The sequence below is a fragment of the Cajanus cajan genome, chromosome 1, assembly GCF_000230855.2.
Source record: "Cajanus cajan strain Asha chromosome 1, NIPB_CcT2T_4, whole genome shotgun sequence".
NCBI lineage: Eukaryota > Viridiplantae > Streptophyta > Magnoliopsida > Fabales > Fabaceae > Cajanus > Cajanus cajan.
Window position 1 is genome coordinate 24,277,518 of NC_138517.1, and position 26,380 is coordinate 24,303,897.

Sequence of the window (26,380 nt, forward strand, 5' to 3'; positions counted from 1 at the left end):
TGGGAAAAGAAACGGATACTGCTCCCTGCACTGCTGCTCCACCTCCCAAGTAGCCTCACTAGTAGCTGCATCCCACAACACCTTCACCAGAGCAATGGACTTGCCCCTCAGCTCCTTCAGCTTATGATCCACCACAGCTACCGGCAACTTCTCAAAAGTCATGTTCTCCTTCACCCGCACATCATCTAGCTCAACCACATGACTAGGGTCATGGACATACTTCCTCAGCTGGGATACATGAAATACACCGTGTAGGTTTGAAAAGGACGGCGGCAAAGCCAACCGATAAGCAACCGGACCCACACGCTGTATGTCTGATAGGGACCAACAAACCTCGGTTTCAACTTCCTTGCCTTCAGCACCCTACCCACACCAGAAGTCAGGGTCACCTTCAGAAACACATGTTCCCCATCAGCAAACTCCAAAGGCTTACGCCTTTTATCAACATAAGATTTCTGCCTACTCTGAGCAGTCTTCATCCTCTCCTGAATCAGCTTCACCTTCTTAGTAGTCTGTAGGATCAACTCCGGTCCCACAACCACTGACTCACCATCTTGATACCAACACAGAGGAGTCCTACACCTTCTGCCATACAAGGCTTCAAACGGCGCCATCCCAATACTAGCATGAAAGCTATTATTGTAAGTGAACTCAACTAGTGGTAGGACATCCTCCCAGCTTCCCAAGTGGTCTAACACACAAGCCTTTAGCAGATCCTCCAAGGACTGGATTGTCCTCTCTGAATGACCATCCGTCTGCGGATGATAAGCAGAACTCAACTTCAGCTTCGTGCCTAAGGCTTGATGTAGACTCTGCCAGAATCTGGAAGTGAACCTCGGATCTCTGTCTAAAATAATACTGGAAGGCACCCCGTGAAACCGTACTATTTCCCTCACATACAACTGCGTCAGCTTCTCCAAGGATCACTTGATGTTGACAGGAAAGAAATGTGCGCACTTGGTCAACCGATCAACTATCACCCAGATAACATCACTATTCCTAGCCGACCTAGGCAACCCGACGATGAAGTCCATAGTGATACTATCCCACTTCCATTCCGAAATCTCCATCTGCTGCATCAATCCACTCGGCTTCTGATGCTCCACCTTCGCCTTCTGACAAGTCAGACAGGCCGCCACATATTCAGCTACCTCCCTCTTCATACCAGACCACCATAAATTATTCTTGAGGTCTTGGTACATCTTAGTCATACCAGGATGTATGCTAAGTCTACTCTTGTGGCCTTCCTCCAACACAGCTCTCTTCAGCTCAGCATCCTGAGGTAGGCAAATTCTGCCCTTGAACCTCAAGATTCCATCTCCACCCAGCTCAAAACCAACAACCTTCTCAGTTCCCAGCAAACTAAGAAGTTTCACCAGCTCAACATCTTGTAACTGCTTAAGTCCAACCTGCCTCAAGAACTCACTAGTTATGGTAATCATCCCAAAACTAATGTGATCATGAGCTAACTCCACACAGAGATTCAAATCCCTGAACTTCTCCACCAGCTCCAGCTCTTTCACCATCATATTAGACATGTGGATAGATTTCCTACTCAGCGCATCCGCCACAACATTGGCCTTCCTAGGATGATACATCAACTGGAAGTCATAATCCTTCAGAAACTCCATCCACCACCTCTGCCTCATGTTCAGCTCCTTCTGATCAAACAACTACTTCATACTCTTGTGATCACTGAAGACATTGAACCGAGCACCATACAGATAATGCCTCCATATCTTCAAGGAAAACATAACTCCTGCTAACTCCAAGTCATGAGTGGGATAATTCCTCTCATGGTTCTTCAGTTGCCTTGAAGCATATGCCACTACTTTCCTGTTTTGCATTAGCACACACCCCAGACCCTGGTGAGAGGCATCACAGTACACATCAAAGGGCTCACCAGAATCCGGCAACACCAGCACAGGAGAAGTAGTCAACCTCTTCTTCAGCTCATCAAAACTCCGCTCACAAGCATCTGTCCAAATGAACGGCTGTTCCTTCCTTGTCAACTGGGTTAGAGGCACTACTATCTTGGAGAATCCCTCAATGAACCTTCGATAGTAACCTGCTAGACCCACAAAACTCTAAATATCAGTGACAGTTCTTGGACGTTCCCACTACAACACCGACTCCACCTTAGCCAGATCAACAGCAATCCCCTCAGCTGAAATCACATGGCCCAAGAGCTTCACTTCACTCAACCAGAACTCACATTTTGAAAGCTTAGCGTACAACTTCTTCGCCTTCAAAATCTCCAGCACCATCCTCAAGTGCTCACCATGCTCCTACGGGGTCCTTGAATAAATCAGGATGTCGTCAATGAACACCACCACAAATTTATCCAAGAAGGGCTGAAAGATCATGTTCATGTAATTCTTGAACACAGCAGGGGCATCGGTCACACCAAACGGCATCACAACATACTCATAGTTACCGTACCTAGTCCTGAAAGCAGTCTTCGGTATGTCACCCTCCTTCACCCTAATATGGTGATAACCTGACCTCAAGTCAATCCTCGAGAAAACGGATGCTCCCCTTAGTTGATCCATTAAGTCATCTATCCGGGGAAGTGGATATTTGTTCTTAATGGTCAATTTATTCAACTGCCGGTAATCCACACAAAGTCGACTACCTCCATCCTTCTTCTTAACCAACAACACGGGGGAACCCCACGGTGATACACTCAACCGCACAAACTGCTTCTCCAACAGGTCCTCCAATTGACCTTTCAGCTCAGCCAGTTTAGCAGGAGCCATTCTATAGGGAGCCACCGACACTGGCCCCGCACCTGGATCCAAGTCAATGCTGAACTCCATCTCCCTAACAAGAGGTAACCCAGGCACTTCATCAGGGAACACCTCAGCAAAATCCCTCACCACATCTATCTCAGCAATGACCCTCTCGGTCTCCACACTCATGGCAGCAAGCAGAAGACAGCACTCTGCTCCATCTCTCTGCAATGATTCAGTTTGACCAGCCGAAATCAACAGCTCTTCCTCCTCTTGAGGAAAGATCAATCTCCTATTGGCACAATCTATAAGGATGCGATTGGCAGACAACCAATCCATCCCTAAGATTATGTCCATATCCACCAAAGGTAAACAAATCAAGTTCACCTTATACTTCTTCTCATTCGCAACAATCGGACAACCAGCACACAGCTCAGAAGTAACTACCAAAACAGAAGCGGGTGTCGACACTATCAGTCTCAACCCCAAATCACACACCAGCACACCCAGCATAACAGCACAAGCATAAGATATAAAAGAGTGAGAAGCCCTAGAGTCAAAAAGAATCATCACATCCTTACCAGCAGTTTTACCCTTCCCCTTTACTAAATCTGAGGAAGTAGAAGCCTCAGCCCCAGTCAAAGTGAATACTCTACCAGCTGTAGTGGGTCTGTCACCTCTCTGAGCATCGCCTCTCTGGGCACCACCCCTCTAAGCATCGCCTCTCTGGGCACCTCCCCTCTAAGCATCTTCTCTCTCTGATTTGTATTTATTGGGACAGTTGGTCGACTCATGACCCATCTGATGGCACCTGAAACATCTGCTCTCCATGTGAGGAAAATCCTTGATAAAATGGGGTCCCGCACACCTGTAACATCTAAGAGTGGCACCTCCACCCTGTCTCCCTCCTCTAGCAGCATCAGAAGGTTGCCTAATGACAGGACCCCCTTGCGGTGGTTGGGGCCTATCATATGGCTTCCTCTGATTTCCTCCTCTCTTGGACCCAGCTGGTCCCTCAGCAGTCTTCACCACACAGTTGCCACCTTCCAACCGCTTCACAACCTTCGCCTTCTCCACTAAGGCCGAAAACTCAGTGATGGCCATAGGCACCACCACCCTCTTCAGCTCATGCTTTAGACCCTCAGCAAATTTCCTGCATTTCTAAGCCTCAGAAATAACTTGCGAATAGAAACGAGCCAGGTGCTCGAATCTCATCGCATACTCAGCTACCGTCATCCCACCTTGGTGCAACCGCATAAACTCAGCCTCCTTGGCATGCCTCACGCTCTCCGGGAAGTACTTTTCCAGGAACACCCTCTTGAAGCACTCCCAATCAACAACCACTCCTCTAGCGGTCAGCATATGGTAAGTACCCCTCCACGAATGCTCAGCCTCCCCAACTAGTATGTACACAACATATGCCAGCCTCCTCTCCTAAGAACATCCCAGCACTGTAAAGATTTTCTCCAACTCACAAATTCAGTGGTCAGCTACCTCTGGATCTACATCTCCCTTGAACTGTGGAGGATGGCATTTCCGGAACTCAGCTAGATCCCGGCTCTCCTGTGAACCCGTGGGCCTTGCTGCACCAGCTGCAGCTCTATCAGCCTCTGCCCTAGCAAAATAAGCATTTTGCTATTGCATAGCCATATCCATTATCTCCATGGCACGAGCTATCTGCTCATTGGTTCTAGTCATTGTCTACAAAAGTAACAACATCTTCAGTATACAATAACTAAACCAAACAACAATCATCAACACATCAATCAACAAGGAAATCAGCACAGCAAAACAACACAGCCAAAACAACTCAACACAGAGTTCAGCACAACAAAAGCCTAAAGGAACCACCCCCAAAGAGTGTCCACTAGACTCGAACTGCTCTGATACCACTAAAGTGTAACGACCCGCCTAGTCAATACACTTAGTACAGCACACCCGAATACTACACAGAAACGAACAAGTATATACATATAGGATCTAGAATATATATATATATATATATATATATATATATATATATATATATATATATATATATATACAAGGTCCAAATCCGTCTAGAATCAGAGTGTACAAAAATTTCATCCAGCAAGTGCTAACTAAGTAGCTAAATACATAAAAAGAATACACTCCATCTGCCAGCTGCAGACCCTCCTCAGCAAACACCAACCTAACCCTGCCCTGCTCCCATACATAGTATGATCATCGCAGTCCAAACCACATGGAAACAACAAAGGGTAAGCTAGTGAAAAGAATCAACATACATATGTGAAATATGAATGATAAACAATTACAGCTATCAGTACATCAGCCAGCTTAACAACATCAGCTTAAAATATCACAGCATTCAGCAATAACAGCACCACAATAGTAGCTAATAATAGCACCGACATAGCGGCTATAGTACCACAATAGTGGCTAATAACAGCACCGGCATAGCGGCTATAACAGCACCACAATAGTGGCTAATAACAGCATCGACATAGCGGCTATAACAGCACCACAATAGTGGCTAATAACAGCACCGACATAGCGGCTATAACAATACCACAATAGTGGCTAATAATCGCACCGACATAGCGACTATAACAGCACCACAATAGTGGCTAATAACAGTACCGACATAGCGACTATAACAACATATAGTTCAGCATAGCACATCAACATCATCAAATACAGCTTAAATCAGCATACAACACATCTCAGCTTAAACATCTAAACACAGCTCACAGCACAGCTTAAACATCCTTATTCAACAATAACATCTAATAGCACGACATATTCGTCAATTTCAGCTCAGTTCAGCACATATCAACGTTTGTCAGCAAATTTCAGCACATAAATCATCATCTCATCCGTGCCTGGCGTACTCATGGTCGCGCCCGGCGTGGCACAACCAGAGAGCACCAGGGATCATCGCTCCCGGCGCAATTCCTATTGCGTCCGGCGTGATAGGAGGCAGAGACCTCACAAGGTCTCATAAGCCCGGCGTGCAAACCCGCGCTCAGCACAAGGTAATTAGAGACCTTCCCAGGGTCTCACGCCCGACGTAATATAAATTGCGCCAGGCGCGATATAAATTGCGCCCGGTGCCACCTCTAGCAAAGACTCCCAAGGAGTCTCTACGCCCAGCGAGACAAAGTCACGCCCGGCGCAAACTAGAACCACAAAGCATAAGTCACCTACTGATATCGCGCTCAGCGCCCTCTCACCACGCCCGGGGTGGGCCATCTAGAGGCTCAAATTATCAAGCTCACCCGGCGCATACACCACTGCGCCCGGAGGGTTTGCCCAAATGAAGCTCTTTGATGGTCACGCGCCCGGCGCGAAGAACTGCGCCCGGCGTGATACCCAACAGCAACTCACCAATTTCAAAAATTTCTCCAAAACTTGCACCAAAACAAATTTTCCAACACATGCAATCGGTCCAAAACATCACATTTTCACCAAAGATTTCAAAAACATCATCTTTTTCAACATGTAACCATAAACAAGGGAAAACCCAAATTTCACCCAAAACCCGAAAACCCCGAAAATGAGTTTTCATCCAAGACAGCTTAAATCCTACGAAAATCTCAGCAATTGGTGAGTCCTAGCTCACTAACACACCCAACCGGAAGGAAATCCTAGCTTCCCTTACCTCGGTACAAGGATTCCGAGCTTTGGGAAGAAGAAACGGAGGAGAAAAGAAAAAGCTCGACGGAGAAGAAGCTTAATCGGAGGAGAAGAACGACTTGAAGAGAAGCACCCGGAAGAAGGAAGTCAGCTCACTCTCAACTAGCACCTCCTAACTCTAGCTCCGCACCTAAGCCACCAAAGTTCAGAGAAAAAGGAAATGAGAGGGAAGAAGAGAGAGTTTGAGTGAGTGAGAGTGAATGAAGGAAAAGAGGGGAGGGGTCTCACAATTGTTTCGATCTTTCCTTCGTGTGGGATACACTAGGTTATTGGTCCATTATCGATCCATCGTTGCTTCCCCTCGGCTGAGGTCTTAACGTACCCAGCTAAGGGTCTTGTCTCGAGACCCTTGGTGAACCCCTCCTCAATAAAGACATCTCAGCATTCTGAGATGTGATGGGGGTCTCGGCTTGGGCCTCTCGATGAAGCCATCTCATAATTTATCTGGGATGGTAGTTAAGGGTCTCATATTAGGACCCTTGGTGAACCCCTCCTCAGTAAAGACATCTCGACATTTGTTCGAGATGTGTTGGGAGTCTTGGCTATGTCTTCTTGGTGAAGCCATGATAGAGGCGAAAGGGCTAGAGTAACCATGATAATGTCTTGATATCTCTTGATAAAATGATAGAGGGGCTCATCCAGAACAACATAATGTCTCCCCTCGACAACACTTAACTATATCTTCTTGATAAAACCATATCAAAATTTATCTGAAATAGTACAAAACTGAAATAAATGAATCCCATATATATATATTCAATATTTCATGATCGTGAATAAATATTGAGCCATTGAATATATGGAAGATACATTGATAAATTAATATACAACAACCTTAAAATTTCCCTTTTGCCATTATTTATAGCGCAAGCTGGGTCCAATACATGTATTAATTACTATAAAAATAAAATAAAATTTAGCAATTATATGTGAATTTAGCTTTTTATCCATTAAAATTACATTTAAAGTATTAGAATTCAAACTTAAGATTTTTTACATTTTATCTCCAAGTTTTTACTATCAGCTGTATATTATAATGATTTATAAAAGGATAGTTGAATCACTACAATTAATCTAATTGTAAAAAATACTTAAATAATATATATTTCATCTTAAATTTAAATTTTAATATTGTTATTGTAATTTTAATAGATAAAAATAAAATTAAAAAATAATTACAAGAAAATAATTATGCGCTAAATAAACGCCCAGGTGTTATTTTTATTTATTATGAGTATAACAAATGTGTATTTATTTAATGAATTGTCTTCTATGCCCGATTCTTTTAAATTAATTTGAATAGTATATTGAAATACGAGTTTTTACTTTAATATATATGCGAATTATGATAATTTATTTGAAAAATATTAAATTAAATAAATAAATATGATAAAACTAAATTAGATAAAAAAAAAATTCTTAAAATTATTATCATCAAAAAATAATAAAAAATATACTCTAGCTCAAAATAATTATTCTTATTTAATATATAAGAGCCTATTAATTTTAAAACGAAATAATTAACCATAATGTATTTTATTTTTTTAGGTTTTCTTTTATATGACAGATATTTTGGTCAGTTACATTCTTTTATAGGCAGAATTGCAGTCATGTTAGTTAGAGTAGTGTCTTTGTTAATTTTTTTTACCGAAAATAACTTTTAGTTAAGTTTTATTTATCTTTTAATTAAGGTAAATCATTTTAAGACGAAGTCTTAGAATATTAAAGTGAGATTAAAAAAAAGTAAAACATAAAAATAAAAAAAATTGCAGCCTCGTTAAATACGTTTATCCACTTACAAATTTATTTTGGTTTAGAAAACTATGATACCAAACATTCTATTTCCGTGGTAGTACCTACCAAGATTACACGAAAAGAAACTGACCAAACACCAATTCAAACTCGTGTTAGATGTCCGGCCCCCACCCTAAACAGAATTCTTTTTATGCTCATGAAAATATATTTCTGACCTTGTATTTATCTTATTACAAATTAGTGGAAAATTTGTGCATCCACATTTCTTTTTTATTTTCTAGGTAAGATGCTAAATTAAATATGTTGTAATAATTCTTTTATTATACTTAAAAAAATTTGACCCCGTTAATAAGGAACATGTTCATATCTTAAAAAAATATGAGTTTAATTTTCGTTGATGTAAAAACTTTATTAGTAAGTAATATATAAGTACAATTATAAGTTCTTATAGAGTTCTTAAGACCTATCCCAATCTTAGTTAGCTCCAAATGCAACTCACCTAAATTTTTAGTATACAAAAAAGAAAAATAGATTATTATTACACATTATTGTATAATTTATTTTTTCCTCAATGAGTATAAATTTTTTACATGCTTTTGGCACCTTGACACCTATATATAGTTTTGACACTTTTGTGAATATCTTTCATGCAAACTTCACCATTTTAAGCATTTGTACGCTTTAAAACTTAGATCTAAAATGAAGGGTGATGTTAGATCATTGTGATTGCACCTTATTTTCATGTTAGGTGTATTCTTTTCTCTATAACAAAGACCGAAAAAGAGTATCATGCATATATTAATTTATCAATTTTTTTATTCATCAAAATTATAACGATAATAATAAAGTTTCAACATGTACATATTATTTTAACATTTACCATTAAACAAGTATTAGTGATTTATACTTATTTTCCACGTTTAAATTCATATATCCTTATTACATGTTTAATATCTTTATTAATTGAATTTTTAAATATATTCATAAATATTTTCTTTTTAGTTAATTTAAATATAAGATTAATCCTTATATTTAATCAATGATATGATCGTTGTGTTATGTTAGAGTCGTTCAAGATCATTTTGACTTGTCTTTTATGTATGTTTGAATTTGCATGTTGAACCATGCATGCTTTGTGACACCCATTATACCATCAACAAATAATATAAATATTTGTGAAAATTTTAATTAAAATTGCACATAAAATAAACTCACATGAAAACTGCCTCTAACATTCAATCAATTTGAAACAAAGTTATAAAGTATAGACTTTATAATAGTTTATAAATCGAAAAGAAAATGTATATTCAAATAATATATAAACGTCTAATCTGATTCAATTGTCCCAATGTCATATTATCATAGCAACCCATAACTTCAACTCTCACCACCTTGAATGCCACCCACATCAAGATCATCATTACTTAAAATAACAACAAAACACACAGGTGAGAAAAATAAACATTCATAAGTGAGATACAAGAAAGAATTCCCACCCAATACAAAGTCAACCCACATAATAATATCCAATCACAACCTTATTATCAATTTGTCAATCCATCCACTGTTATCCTCATCATCACATTGTAATACAACTATGAATCATGCTCAAGTTCACACAAATGCTTATGTAATGCAGCCTCCTAAGAAGCATTGACTCAAAGTGTCGCACAATGGGAAAACTTTATCAATCTCCTCAGACACCATCACGCATAGTTGTTAATCACCACACATGCTACTGTATAAAATATATCATGCATTCCTTGTTAATCACCACATAGGCCAGGTAATGCATTCTCTATTAAGCACCACATAGGCCAAGGTCAATATATATATATATATATATATATATATATATATATATATATATATATATATATATCATGCATTCTCTGTTAATCATCACACAAACCAGGGTAATGCATACGCACATGCCCCAATGCTCATGCTAATGCCACTAAACTAATTCCTCATCTTCATTCATGCTAATGCACAATTATTAAGTAATTTTCATACAACCATATTTATACATCACTCATCCAAATACAAACTATTCATACTTAAATATACTCAACCAAATATATACCATTTATATCTATTCATACAATAGCCATTACTGGATATCACACAATTCACAGCCATCATCAAAATCTATCAATATTATACCATATTTCACAATCTCACATCAAACTCATTCAATCATATCATAAGTTTTATAAATCATCGCTAAGAAATCATAAAGTATCACAAATATGCCAAAAAGGGATCCCAAAACGTCAAAATTGCAAACTAAAATAGAATACATGCGCCGAACACCGTAAATCCTGACAACTTAACCTCTACTCACTATTTTGACCATAAATTGAGTTATAAACATCCTTTGTGAGTGATTCTAACGATATTGGAAAAATAACATTCAAGGCTACAACTTTTGTGAAGACCATGAAGCCTAAAAATGTTGTTAAGGTCACATTGTATGGCTGACAACACAAAACTTAATATTTCACGCACTAGAATAAAGACTGAACTTATAATTCGCATAACTCAATCAATTTTTAACATTTTTACATGATTCTAGAGTCTAAAATTATAGCCCTAAGTGTCTACTTTCTAACCTAACAAATAGAAATTTATTTGGTTAATCAAACTTAAAGATATTATAAAAATACTAAAGTACATCCATAAGTAAAATTTTCAAATTACTCATTAATTCATATAATTAAGGGTGTTTATATCTACAAGAATCCTAACTTACATAACACATCTCAATAAATTCAATTATCATCTAGATCATCAAATTTACCAAACAATATAACAACCAAATTTATAAATCAATATAAAATCTAATTGAATCGTCAATTTCAACACTAGAACAGAAAACGAACAATATTAGGAATTTTATCTCTAATGCATTCGATTATTATCCTGATCAACAATTTTACCAAACAATACGACAAATACATTCATAAATCAATATAAAACTCAATTGAATCATCAATTTTAGGGTCATAATAGAAAAGAGACAATATTAGGAATTTTAGGGGTTTCTCCCACTACCTATTTGTTTCTTGTAATCCCACATATGAATCACTCATTTTCCTCCCCATAGCTTGTTTTGTCAATATGAACAATCTGACGCAGTTTGAGATGGTTCTGAACACTTCTCTTCATATCTTCCTTTTTCTCTTCCTTTTCTCTTTTAACTCCTCAGAAGGCAAAATGAGATAGATATAATTAACTCTATCTAACCCCTTTTTTAAAATTCCATTAGGTCGGGTCAACCCAACCTATTTCCCTCTTTCCATTAAAATAAATAAATAATATAAATATCTTTCCACATATAAAAATAAAATATTTATGACTAAAATATAAAAATATAATAATATTATTATTTTAGAAAATAAGATGTTACATGCTTGATATTTAAAAGCTTCAATGTTGAAAGAAAAAAAAAAACAAGAACCTTGTTGACATCCTCTAAAGGGTAGCATATTACTTTTGTACCATTTTAGGTGCATACACAAAAATAAAAATAAAGTATATATACATTTATAATTAGCTTAGATTATCAACATTCTTTTTGAATGTGTATAAATTTAGTTTAAAGCACGAAAACGTCGAGGCAAGTCTTGACTTGCATAAGTTAATGGATAAAAATGTTAGCCTACTGCATTGGGTGTTACACACAGACTCTAACTAAACACATAAATTCAATTTTAATTGATAAAAAATCTACAATTACATCAAATAATTATTATATCAATATCATGACTTTATTTTCATTAAAATTTGAAGTATTAAATATTCATAAACATCTTTGATTCAATAATATTAAAATTATTTTTTTACATGTATATATGTAATATTTATATAATATTAATAATAATATTTATAATTATTGTTATTACAAAAAAATTCTTAATTTTTTATATATTCAATTTGAGATCAACTATGTTATAAAACAATAATTAAATGAGTTAGCATTTAGTAAGATGTTGGAATTGTTTATTAGTAAATTTTACAGTTCAATATTAGAACATATATATGACTCAAATATAAAAAACTTCAAAAGACATTAAAAAAAATCTAGACACGGCTTGCATTATATTTTCTTAATACAGTTTACCTCCAATACTTTAATATGAAAAAATGGAAATTAAATTACAAATATTCACATGACTATTAATGACTTGGTCTATCACTCTAATATGCAAGAATGTGCTCATCAAATTTTAGTGTTGAAAAAAAAAAAAAAAATATATATATATATATATATATATATATATATATATATATATACGTGGAGATTAAGTTCTCTGAGACCCCCTCTTTTCCTTTTCTTATTTTACTCCCACACTCCAACTCTCTTTTTCCTTTTTACGCACTCTTTCTCTCAAAACTCATACTTCTCCTTTTCTCCCATTCTCACTTGCGGAACTCCTTCTGGTGGCTGTGGTGTTTAGGTGTTGATGTTGGTGTGGGAAATTAGCTGAAGATCTCCTTCTCCGTTGGTCTCCGTCCGCTTCCAATCTTCTTCTTTATTCTTCCTCCCGGAGCTCGGAAATTCTTGAACCAAGGTAAGGGAAGCTAGTTACTTTGTGTATTTTGGCTGTGAATGAGTCCCGAAACTCCTTTGCTATTTGATGCTTGCGGGATGTCGGGTTGAGATTGCTGAAAATGGGTTTTGGTGGGGGTTTCGGAGTTTGGATAAATTTTTGGGGTTTTGATGATTTTGTGATTCCATGTCGAAAACGGAACGTTTTTGTTGATGTTTGATGAAAGAGGAAGCTTTTGGATGGTTTGCATGTTGTTTTCCTGGTATTTTTCGCAGGTTTTGGTGAAATTTTCGTAGCAGGTAAGGGTCCCCGTTTGAATTCGCGTCGGGCGCAGTTCTTCGCGCTGGGCGCGACTTGAAATGGGAAGTTTCTGGGTGAATCGCGCTGGGCGCGATGAGGACAGCGCTGGGCGCAATAGAATTTACAGGTCTCTGATTGAGAATTGCGCCGGGCGCGCACTTAACGCGCATTTTCGTTTCATAATTTGACTTTATAATCTTCATAAAAGTTGTAGCCTTGGATGTCAGCTTTCCAATGGCACTGGAATCACTCAAAAAGGAGTTTTAGAACTCCAGATATGGCCGTTTTAGTGAAGAGGGGTCAGGCTGTCAGCTTTACCTATAGCTGTTGCGGTTTTTAGAATATTTAACAAGGTAGATGAATGAATGAAGACTTGGTGTATTCATGAGAGTTGTAGGAAATTTGATTATCTTTCATATGAGATAAGGATGAGCATGGTAGGAGTAGTATAACTCATGATGTGCTATTTTCTGTGAAGGTTGCCATTTTCCATTTAGTGATTTGGTTAAGTTTAAAGTTGTTTTAGGTGCTTAGGTTGATTGGTGTTGTTTGGGTGGGTAATTTGACAAGATAGATGAGTTGTAAATAAGAGGATTGAGTCGTAGTATGTGTTGAACATGTCGTACGTTGTGAAATTGTTGATCATGCTATTTTATGCTGTGGGCGCTGGGCGCAATTTGAATTGCGCTGGGCGCGAGACCAAGGGGAGGTCTCTGCCTTCCCCGCGCTGGGCGCGAGTATGGGCACGCCGGGCGCGCGAGACTCCTAGGAGTCTCTGCCTGGCATGCGCTGGGCGCGTGTGAGCCTTGGGCTCTCTGGCTGAGCCCCGCCAGGCGCATGCATACCTGCGCTGGGCGCGCTAGCCCCTGGTGCTCTCTGGTTGTACCGCGCTGGGCGCGACCATGAGTGCGCCGGGCGCGTAGATGAGAAATTTATATATGTTGGTTAATGTTGTTTTATGCTTAGTTGAGTTGTAGACGAATATAATGTGATGACTAATGGATGATGTTGGTTGATTGATGTTGAGTTGTATATTTGTGTTGTGCTGCAAGTTGACATGTTGAGTTGTACAGTTGAATTGTGTTGAAAGTTGATGTTGAGTTGTACAGTTGTGTTGTGTTGCAAGTTGATATGTTGAGTTGCAAACGTTGTGTTGTGTTGAATGTTGATATGAGTTGTTGTAGGCCATAATGGCTGAGTTGCTGTAGGCCATAATGGCTGAGTTGCTGTAGGCCAAAATGGCTGAGTTGCTGTAGGCCAAAATGGCTGAGTTGTTGTAGGCCATAATGGCTGAGTTGCTGTAGGCCAAAATGGCTGAGTTGTTGTAGGCCATAATGGCTGAGTTGCTATAGGAGATCTCCGAGTTGATATGCGTGACGACGCATTGTGTGCTGATTGCTGATTATGCTGTAAGATCGATGAGTTGTATGCTGAAGATGTGTGCTGTTATGGCTAAATAACGTGGTACTTTAAATGAATTTTGTTAAGTTGATTGATGTGTTGAAGTGTTGTGTTGTGCTGTGCTGGGTTGTGCTGAGTTGGGGGATATTATAGCCACATATGTGGTACTGATTCTAACCGCTAAGGCAGTGCTGATATTGCCGCATTGCGGTGCTGATATTGTTGAGTGGTATAAGCTGTATAAGTGTGCTGATAATTGTATCTGTTGTTTATTTATATTGATATATATATATTTGTGTGTTGAATTTTAATTACACTAGCTTACCCTTTTGTTGTCTCCATGATGTTGGACTGCGATGATCATACTATGTATGGGAGCAGAGCAGGGATAGGTGGGCATCTAAGGATGAGTCTTCGGCGGACCAGTAGAGCTGATCGATTTTGTGACTATTTTGTTATGTAGCTACTTGGGATAGTAGCATTGATTGTACTTTGTGTTGTACACTCTAACTCTAGTCGGATAGAGACTTTGTATATATTTATATTCTAGACCCTATATTTATATACTTGTCCTTCTGTCTGGCGTTTCCGGTGTGCAGTGGTGTGTGTAGTGACCAGCCGGATCGTTACAAGTTCGGCTTAATTTTTATGCATGGCTTTGATTTCAATTTATTCTACCCTCCAATAGTCTTAATAATAGATAGAAAGTGAATATTCACATCCTCTTATATTTAATTTGGTAGTAATCTATAACAATTGCGGAAATTAATTGAGCAAAACCCAAAAATGCCCCCAAGTACAATTAAGCTAGAATAAAGTTGGTGCAAGATTGAATAATAATGCATGACATTGCTTTTGAACCTGGAATTGTCAATTTATACATATAGTTACTTTTAATAAACTAGCTGTTGTGCTCATTAATAAATTAAGTCAAGTGCCACCGCAGAAACAAAAAATGTCAATTGTTTTGATGCACCTAATGCTGCCGACAGTTTATTGTGGTCCACATTCATTTTAATAATATGCAATCTATTTGCATTCATTTAAGACACCTTACAATAAGATTAGGAAATTAAGCTAGGTTATAATATCCATATTGATCACAAAAATATCTGGTTTATTAATTTAGTTATTTAATATTTATATCCAGCTACCTTTTAAATATAATCTGGACAAATTTTTGATGTTTTTTATTGATGGAACATTTGTTCAGGATGATCTATTTATAGATGATTTGTTTAGTACGTACAAAATGTAATGTTTAATTTTTGTTGTATATGAATTTTTTTTAATAAGTATCTGATAATACTGTAAAGCAAGATTAATCTCTTGTCGTCTAATCACTTAAACATTCTAAATAATTTATATATTTTACTGAGTGGACCATAAATTTTAAGGACCCAGAAAATAAAATATGGTGTTGGTGGCTGTAAAAGAAAGAATGATGATATATGTATTGCAGTATATGTATAACTGAATATTATTCAATATTCATCGAGATATATGGTTCGTGTGTAAATAATAAAGAATTTGATTGATTGAGTTGTATACATTATAAAGAAAGACCTTTGAAAAAATTTTACTTTTCTATATTTTTTCATATTAAAAATTTATACACAAAAAGACTTTATGCAAAATTAGTTAAAACTATCAACATTTTTAATATTTTCAATGAAATTATGGATTTTCTACTTCATTTATAACACAAATTTACATGGAGAAATAATTGTATAATTTATAGTTATTTACTATTTATTATATTTATTTTCTGTTTATCAAAGAACCTCTTAAAAACCGGTTAGCACACAATTTTTTATTAGTAAAAAAATATTTAATGAAAGAATAACATTACATATACAACAAAAATTATACACCATGCACTTTTATATTTATGTTTGTTCATAATTAATAAATATTTTTTCTATAATAAATAAAATAATAGAAAAAATAGATATAAAAATATTATTATATAATTGTTATATGTACCTGCCTAAAGGTACACTTTTAATCTTCTAAGTTTGAAGACCAAACGAGAGTTTCGGACGAATGCTCCAAAAGGGGTACCTGCAAAAGGCACTCTAACACTCAAATCAAGACAAACACGAATCTCGATAGTAATAAATGAACAGTAACATACTTCGTTTTACGTGACTTATTTATACTAGTTATAATAGGCCTGAGTGTGGTAGACCTTCTCTGACATTTACCAAATTAAGTAATACAGTGCTAAATGGTTGGTTATGCCTTAATTATGTGTTTGTCCTTGTTAATCATGATCATTGTTCTAATCGTAGTATTTAGTCGTCTCGATCGTTGGCCGAGCCAAGAGGTATAGGACTGAAGCTATTCTTCGAGGTCTCGGCCTCTGGCCGAGCCGAGACGTTATTTAGCCGACTAGTTAGATTACTAATATGGCCAAGTCTTCGACGTTTTGGACGCAAGGTGTGACACCCTCTACCCCAACATTAATACACAATAAATGTAAACAATATTTTTTTTGAGAATAAAATCTTTCATAGTTGATAACATCTTTCATGGATAAAACAATTGTCTCAAATATCATAAGGTAGAAGATTCACATTCGTAACTCATAAATCATAAAAAGTCAACATGTAAGTATCAAAACTCAAAAAATCATATAAAGAAAAATATAGATTAGTCCCAGCAACGGTGGCAGTGCCTCCTAGTTAGGAATTAATTTATAACTTCCAAATCATGTAATAAAAGAATATGACAAAGATGCACATTTTGGCCTTTTATCAAGAACGTTCAAATTACAATTCTTAACATACATTTTCCTTGAATTATAAACCTTATCTACGTTGTCTCTTCGCTAGAAATTACAAAAGAAAAGAAATTAAAGTTATTAAAACAATAACATCTTAAACTAAGCTAGCTATGCCCGATGTCACATCCTATCAGAGCATGCCCAACTGAAGCCTTAAGCCTCATCACCAACATCCTCATGATGATAATCACCTGCAACATAATTTAAACATATACAAGAACAAGGGAGTGAGAAACATCTCACTCAGTTTCAGGTACAGAAATAAAGGTTAGATAACACACACAACAATCATAAGTCATAAACACTAATCACATATAAACAATACCCATACATGATCAGTATCACATACACTCATTTATCATGCTTATCATGCCATGATGTCATGGACTCGACTCATAAATTCATGCATGTGGCGCCATACGGAAGTTTCACATTTCATCACTGGTGACCCTAAGGTACACCTGGTTACATCACTGGTGACCCTAAGGTGTTACATCACTGGTGACCCTAAGGTACACCTGGTTACATCACTGGTGACCCTAAGGCACGCCTAGTTAGCTGGTTACATCACTGGTATGCCGCCTCAGCGGCACACCTGGAGTTATATATGTATATGATGCATGTCATACATTCATTATTTCATTGACTCAACATTTGACTTATTACAGAATTTCATTTAGTACATCATGTCATCATTTTCAATATTCTCATAATCATAGCTTGTCTCAATAGACCATTCTTATGTCTCATGTCATTGGTGCATATTTCACATAGTCATGTCATAATTATTCCTCATAAGGTCCGCACAAGAATCCACATAGAGCATTCTTATTCATATTAAAACTTATTTATTTTTAACATTAATTACATATTCATTTATTATTTCTAACAAGGAACAAAGAAGAGCAAACAGAAAATAAAATAGAACACATTAATACTTTGCATGTTCCTAGAAGCATGCAACAGGCAAGGCAAGGGATTGGGAGCCAATCTGACAATCAGACAACCCAACAATTATTCCCACACCCCCGAACGAGGTTTCTCACTCCCCCTCTTACCTCGATAAGCAAGAGCTGAAACTTGAGCAGGACCTTGTTACTTTCTTCCTCTAGACTCTCTCTTTCTTTCTCTCTCTTTCTTTCTCTTTCTCCCTCTCTTTCTCTCTCTTTCTTTCTCTTTCTCCCTCTCTTTCTCTCTCTTTCTCTTTCTCTCTCTAGGATTTTACCTTCTCAGTCAGTTATAATTTTTTTTCACCCATGCCTCCTATTTATAGGCATTCAGGGGTACCCAGAACGGCCCGTACTGAATCCGGAACGGCCCGTTCTGGGCCCTTCGATTACATGTAAACTTTTCAATTGGAACAACCCGTTCTAAAATCAGAATGGGCCATTTTCAAAAAGCAGAACGGCCCGTTCTCAAAATGAGAACGGCCCCTTCTAGGGTTCATTTTTACACATATTGACCATCATTGGAACGACCCATTTCCAACTAAACTTTTTAGGCAATTTTAGAATCTTGGAACGGCCCGTTTCACTTTGGGAACGACCCGTTTCACTTTGGGAACGACCCGTTTCACTTTGGGAACGACCCGTTCTGGAATAACAAAAATGGGCCTCTTTACTAATTTGGAACGGCCCGTTCCACTTTTGGAACGACCCGTTTTGCTACTTCAAAAATAGTTTTCTTTCATAGTTTGGAATGGCCTGTTCCACTTTTTGGAACAGCCCGTTCTGGCCTAAAAAAAACATAATTTTATATAAAAATTTTCATAAATAATTTTAAATTATTACAAGCCTTTACAATATTCTATAAAAATCCTTTAATTAACTAAAATAACTATATAAAAAAATAATCTTCATAAATATAAAAATAAATAATAATTAATATTGTATTAGTAGAAAATTTGGGGTGTTACACAAGGGGCCTTGTAGGTTTGGCCCTCTTGGCCGCCGACGTGTCTGAGAGCCGTGGTAAACCAGCTAATGTAGAAGTCCTTGTATCCCGGCTGTCTCGATGGCCGACATGCCCAAGACTACTGTACTTTGGAAGACACCCTCTGTCTCGGCTGTCTCAGTAGCCGAGAGGATGTGTCACATGCCATTCACGTGGCCCATGCGATCCTCCCGGTACATTATATGTATAACATCACTCAATAAATTAATAATAAAAGATAAATATATAAATAAATCATTAAAGTCTATCTAATTAATAATAAAAGATAAATGTAAAAATAAATCATTAGAGTCGGTCTCTAGATCTTCATTATCACACATTTTTTCTTATTGATAAAAAGTTGTCATACAAACGGTTTTTTTTTATCATGTAAACTTACACCATAAGTGCATTATATATTATTCATACAATAATTGTTGGGATACAAACAAGTCTCACATCGATAAAATAAGACAAGAAATAACAACTTATATAAAACAAACATACTTTAATGATAGAGAAGTCTTTTGGGTAATGACCAAAAGCAAAACCGTGAGGGCTTAGGCCCAAAACGGATAATATCTCATCATTGTGGAGTATGCTTGTGTAATAACCTTATAAAAATAACTCTCATAAAATATTTTCTCAGACAAATACCATAAAATAATTCCATCAATAATTTAATGACAATAATATATTTCATGTTTCTATTTCTCTACATGGTATCATTTATTATATATATATTTTTCCTTCTGTTTTCTCTTTTTTTTTTATTGTAAAATTTATTATATAAATAAGTAAATAACATTTATCTTATTAAAGACTGTTAAAAAAAGTGTGTAAATAAGTGTATTAACATTCTTCTCTTTAAAAAAAACAAAATCTGCATATTAATTATTTTTAACTTGTTCGCCACTTGTGAAAGAGACTCAGCAACGGATGCAAAGAACAAGATCAATTTTCTTTCATCCATTTTTATACGAAATGGACATAGTATTCTTTTAAAAGTATTTGATATTCGGTTCATTGTGTACCCAACTTGGTTGACTCAAAAGTGATCACCTACTAAGCAATTCTGATAATATATGCCACAAAGACAACAACAAAATCAGCTTCACTGTACCAAATAACACATACCCTTTTCATAGAAGTCATTTAATAAATTCACACCCTTTGCCTATAATACTCACATACAAAACTTGTTTATGTTGAGTCTGGTTGAAAATAAATTAAAAGCATTTTTGAAAGTTTTGCTATAAAAAGAAAAAATATTTATATTTAATAAATAAAAAATCTCAAAAATACTTTTAAATTTATACCCAAATTCAAATTAGTAAAAACATGTGAGAAAAAGGGTAGAAGAAGAATCTCAATGGGGAATTTTACAGATATACTGAGCTACATTTGTACCCTAATGCATCACATGTTCAAGCTTCTTCCTTTGGAGGGATTCACACTTCTAGAAAAAGCACAAGGCAAGTGGGCCATTTTAGATTCTTCCTTTATGCTTCAGTAGGCTGTTAACATCCATTAATTTATTGAGGACGAATCAGACTTTGTCACAGATCTACTATAAGAAGAAGAAAAAATTATAAAATAAACTTCTGAACCAATCAAGTCAAGCTTGAGCCCTATATTATTTTCAAGAAATATTATTTTTGATGGCTAGGATTTTAGTTTGGTGGATATATTGTTGCTTAAAGTGGACCTTCTACCAGCTAAAATTTGGACTGTATTCAACCACTGATTAACAAGTTGTAATAATATTATGGGGTTTATTTAAGCATTGCATCCAAAAATGTTAAGAGGAAAACAAAAATAACAATGGTGGGTGATGTAGAAAGAAAAAAAGAATTAATGAAGAGAAAGAAGTGTTAGAGGGAAAAAGTTGAATAAAATGACAATTGTCTTAAAACTAAGATTATTGAAACGCATGGGAAGGTATGAGTTGGGTCCCCTTTGCATCTCTAGGAAAATTCTTTCTAACAAAAATCACATCCTTTAATCACTTTTTGCCCTTTCGATATTTAATTATTATTGGACTAACCAATCAATTAATGACCAGGATTTTGTCATAGATAACTCGTTTTTCTTACCTTTATTTCTATCTAATCGTAATTAATAGATGGTGTAGGTTCTATTACATAAAACGAATATTCGTAAAATGATGGAATTTTTTTTAAAGTTAATCATGTATAGATTGATAATGTAAATTTTTGTACACTGACAATTAATCATATTTTTAAATTATTTAATTAAATAAATAAATGATATAATATTATTAAAATATATGATTAATTGTCTGTGTAAAAAATTTTTATATTAACGGTATATGAGTGATTTTTTTTTAATCATTTGCACATGTAACGGTGCATGAAGCATCACCATTTCAAGCACGAGACCCAAAGCCAAGAAGAAACCTCAAAAACAAATGTGGTTTGTTGGCTTCACATGATTGTTGTAGGCTGCACATAGAATTCTTAAGTGGGATAACATTTTTGTGAGCGAAATTCTTTCTTAATAGTATCCAGTGAAGAACCTTTCATGCATGCAAAGTCTTAAGGAACACCCTTTTGCCAAGTGCACCGGTAACCTCGTGATGTTAAATATGTTATGAAAAAAATTTAAGTCTTATATTTACTAGAAATAAGATAATTAAAGAATATAAAAAAATAATTTTTATTTTATAAATTTTTATAAAATTGAATTAAACTCAAAATTTATTCTTTAAATTAGAGAAATTTGTCACATTTTTATTGATTAATGTACTTTTAAATAAATCATATATTAAGTTATTGAATATATTTGAATTCAAATAATATATAAAAATTAATCAACAACAAAAATCTTAAAAATAAAATCTTAAGCATTAAATTATATATATATATATATATATATATATATATATATATATATATTATTTTTAACTATTATAATTTAAATTATATAATCATTATATTGTCTAATTTATATTTTCAATAAATTAAAAAAATACTTGTAGTACATTTATTTTCTCTTCTAACACGTTTTCACCCTAATTTTTTTCCTATATTTTTTTTTTTCATCTCATCACTCATCAGATATCACTTTTGTTACTTTATCTTTTTATTTTTATTTTTGTCCTTTCTCTATATCTCCCTCTTGTTTCCACCTCATCCTACATCAAAATCAGGTATAAGATTATACAAGTCATAAATTAATATAAACAAAATGAGGGCAATGATAATAAAATTCTACTTCACATTCCTGATTTTGCTTTCAGAAGTCAAGAAAACCTAAATTGGACCCGAGTCTAATCAAAGTAGAGCCGGGATTGGGATAAGTTCGAATTCGTCTAATAAATTAAGTGCTCATGATTTATACTCTTCCTTATATTAATAATGTACTTTTATTATATATATTTTTTCTAAAATATTCTTAATTTTTTATTTTAAAATTTTCTATTTTACGAATTTATTATCTTTAAGTTTTTTTTTTCAAGAATTCACCCTCTTTTCACTTGCATCCCCTTTTTGTCATTTGTCTCCATTGTTCAATTTTTTTTTCCAATCATTTATCCCTTCACACCCTTCTCACACATATCCCCTTCTTACTCTATTGTCTCCAACATTTAGTGTGTTTTTTTTCATGCACTTATTCCTTTCACACGCACTCTCTCCTGTTTTTCAAGATTTTAAACGGACTACAATTTTAGAGTTGTAATTTTCCTCCTAAAACATAAAATTTGAAGATTTTCATGCATTTTTCCTTTCATACACATCCGGTTTCCACAACTTTACGAATGAATATTTTCATAATTATGAAAAATACTTTTTAAAGGTGTCTTTCTTTAAATACTTTGGAAAGTGTTTTCTAAAACAACAAAAAGAAAAAGAAAGAGAGGAAGAAGAAGAAAGATGAAGGAAGTGGGTTCACATATCACTAACTAATTATTTACTTGCAAAATCAATTTTTAAAATTGAATGTTCAAATTTTTTTCCAAACACTTATCCCTTTTGCATGCACCCCCTTCCTCCATTTTTCAGGATTTCAAAATGGACTAAAATTTTATAATTTTAATTTTTCTTTCAAAATAAATAATTTTAAGATCTCACACATCCTTCCTTTTATATGCTTCCAGTTTTCGTAACATTAGTTTGTCTTTTGGAAAAAAAAAACTTTTCAAAAAGATATTTTCATAATTAAGGAAAGTATTTTCTAGAACACTAAAAAAAAAAAAAGAATGAGAAAAAGAAGAAAGATGGAGGAAAGGAGATGTATATATCATAAACCAATTATTTACTTGCAAAATCAATCTTTAAAATTAAACATTTGAAATCATGAAAAATTGAAGAAAGAATGCATATGAAGGAGGAGACTGCTTGAAAAAAAAAATTGAACATTGGAGGCAATGGGGCAAGAATGGGTCAAGTGCTAAAAGAAACTATTTGTTTTATGTGTAAAAATAATTGAATCATTAAATGTATTTAGGCAGGACTAGCCCAATTAGGCCATAAGCTATTTGTTTCTTTTTTAAATCTTAGTATTTTATACTCCCTCCAATTCTAAATATAAGCAAAAGAAATCTCAATTGTGCTCATCTTAAATATAAATAAATTTCAATTAATTTTACGCTATTTAATAATACTCACTACAACAAAATTACTATATAGTGACACACACCTTATAGTGACACTATACATGTCACTAAAAATTAATTTTACCCACACAATAATTACAATATATGTTGGTATATTATTAAAAAGTGTGGGCATAGACTATAGTGACACACAAAATATGTTGTTAAATCTCATTCAAAATTAACACTAAAATTGTGTGTAACTATATGTCAAATAGACATATGCCTACATATATTGTACCTATAGTGACACTTTTTATATGTCACTATATGTAACATTTCTTGTAGTGACTATCTCCAAAATACCCTTCTTTTAATTAAGATTGTATTTTCAATGTTTCAAGGAAAGGTAATTTAAGAAAATAATTTATTTTTTATATGGGGTTAAAAAAATTAAATGATGTATACTAACTTTCTCAATTAGCATGAATCAATTTTTTTGACTTACTTTCAAAATTGGAATAGTATTTTACTTATTGCTAAAGAGTAAAAGAGAAAAATTAAGAGTCTAAGAATGTGTTTGGAGGCCATGATTTAAAGTGGATTAGAAGAGAAGAGGAATAATTTGCAAAGAATTGAAAAAGGTTACATTGTTTGGGGGAGTGATTGGTGAGATTTGAGGGTAAATAAAGGTAGGTCCCATAAACAAAAGTAAAATACTCCGTAAAGAGAGGAGATTTGCTAGGAATTTTCAGAAAAAAGATAAAAACTTCTATAAATTAGTTATTTTTTCTCATTCTACTAAATAATGGTTGGATATAATGAAAATACAATTTTAAAACACTAATTTAGCTCTGTTTCTTACCTAATTCTACTTTATCAACAACTGTAAATTCTATTTTATTTCCTATCAAATCAATTCTCATCTATTCTCTCTCATTTCCTTCAATTCCTCCCCACCCCCCAAACAAAGCATAAGAGTGAGATGTTAATGTGAGTTAGTCACAACAAGCACAAGATTCATATTCATTTGGTGAAGGAAAAGAAAACACGCCTACACCATTTAACTTGTACAAAATAAGTTGATTTTATAATTTTTGTGAAATTAATTTAATTTTATTATATATATGTATATTAATAAGCTAAGATTTTTTTATTATTTTATAGGAATTTGAAGAATTTGATAGCACAACAATTATCAATACCAAGAAATTTGAGTTTGATAATTTTTTAAAGGAGTTGAGAATTGCATCATCATGTGATTTTAATATCTTAGCTCATTGGAAAGAAAAAAAGTTATTGTAAATATGTTGATCGTACAAAGATAGCTTGTGATGTATTAATCCCAATAACCACTATTTTATTTTGATTCATTTTTAGCGTTGACTATCATACTTTGAATAAGTATAGAAGTCTTAAGTAAGATGAAATAATTTAAGTTCTCTTGTACATACGTGCATAGTTTTATAAAATGATAGATGAGATTGTTTTATAATATATAATTATTTTTCACGACAAGAACATGCTAATAAAAATATTTATCAATAGTTGTAAAGTTTGAATTTTAGAAAAGAAATATTAAAAAAAATGGGTCAGCCTGAAAAGCTCGTAGCCTGCATAAGGCCAAGCATGGACATTAATTTAAAAGACTAAATTTAATCCAAGTATTTTTGGCACAATTTGTTATAGCTCATGACCCACATTGGTCCACTCCATAATGGGTCCAGTAGCACATTTTGTCAAGTCTAAATCAAAGTGAATTCTCTCCTCCAAAATTAGATTGAGATTAGATATTCATGGGTTTGAATTTAATTATGTATCTTAATAGTTACTAATTAGTTTAGTTTTGAGAATATTACAAAAAGGACAATTTAAAAAAAAATGATGAATTAGTGTAGTGATTAGACATTTTAGGGACATTTGTGAGACCCCTTCCCTCTCTCTTCTTCCTTCACTTTCACTCTTTCTCTTCACTCTCTCATTCCCTACTCACTCTCCTTGTTCTTTTCCTCTAATTCTTGCTGCCTCAAGGCGGTGGTGTGGAGTAGGTTCGGATTGCTAGCTGAGTGTTTGGAGCTTTCTCTTCTCCTCCTATTGTTGTTCAAGCTCTTCTCCATCTTCTTCTCCATTTCTTCTTCTCGAAGCTCGGATTCTTCGTATCGAGGTAAGGGAAGCTAGGATTTGCTGATTTTGGCTGTAAATGAGTTCTAGGAACCCATTAGTTGTTTGATGTTTGATGATTTTTGCTGAGATTGAAGAAATCGGGGCTTTCGGGTTATCTGAGGTTTGGAGAAAATTTGGGAATTTTCATTGTTTATGGTTGCATATGGGTGAAGATGGGATTTTTGGGTTGTTTGATGAAAATATGATGTTTTGGGCCGATTGCATGTGTTTGGGAAGCTGATTTTGTGCAAGTTTTGAAGAAATTTTCGAAGTTGGAGGGTTCTTGATTGAGAACACGTCGGGCGCAGTTCTTGGCGCCGAGCGCGTGACCATTAGAGGGCACCTTTGGTCGAGCCCGCCGGGCACAAGGTTGTGTGCGCTGAGCGAGTTTGAAGAGGGATGCCCCTGGATGGTTCACACCGAGCGTGGTTGGACCACGCTGGGTGCGTTATTAGTCAGTGACCACTTTGTTGTGTTTTCTGGTGTGGCGCCGGGCGTGACCACGTCTCACCGGGCG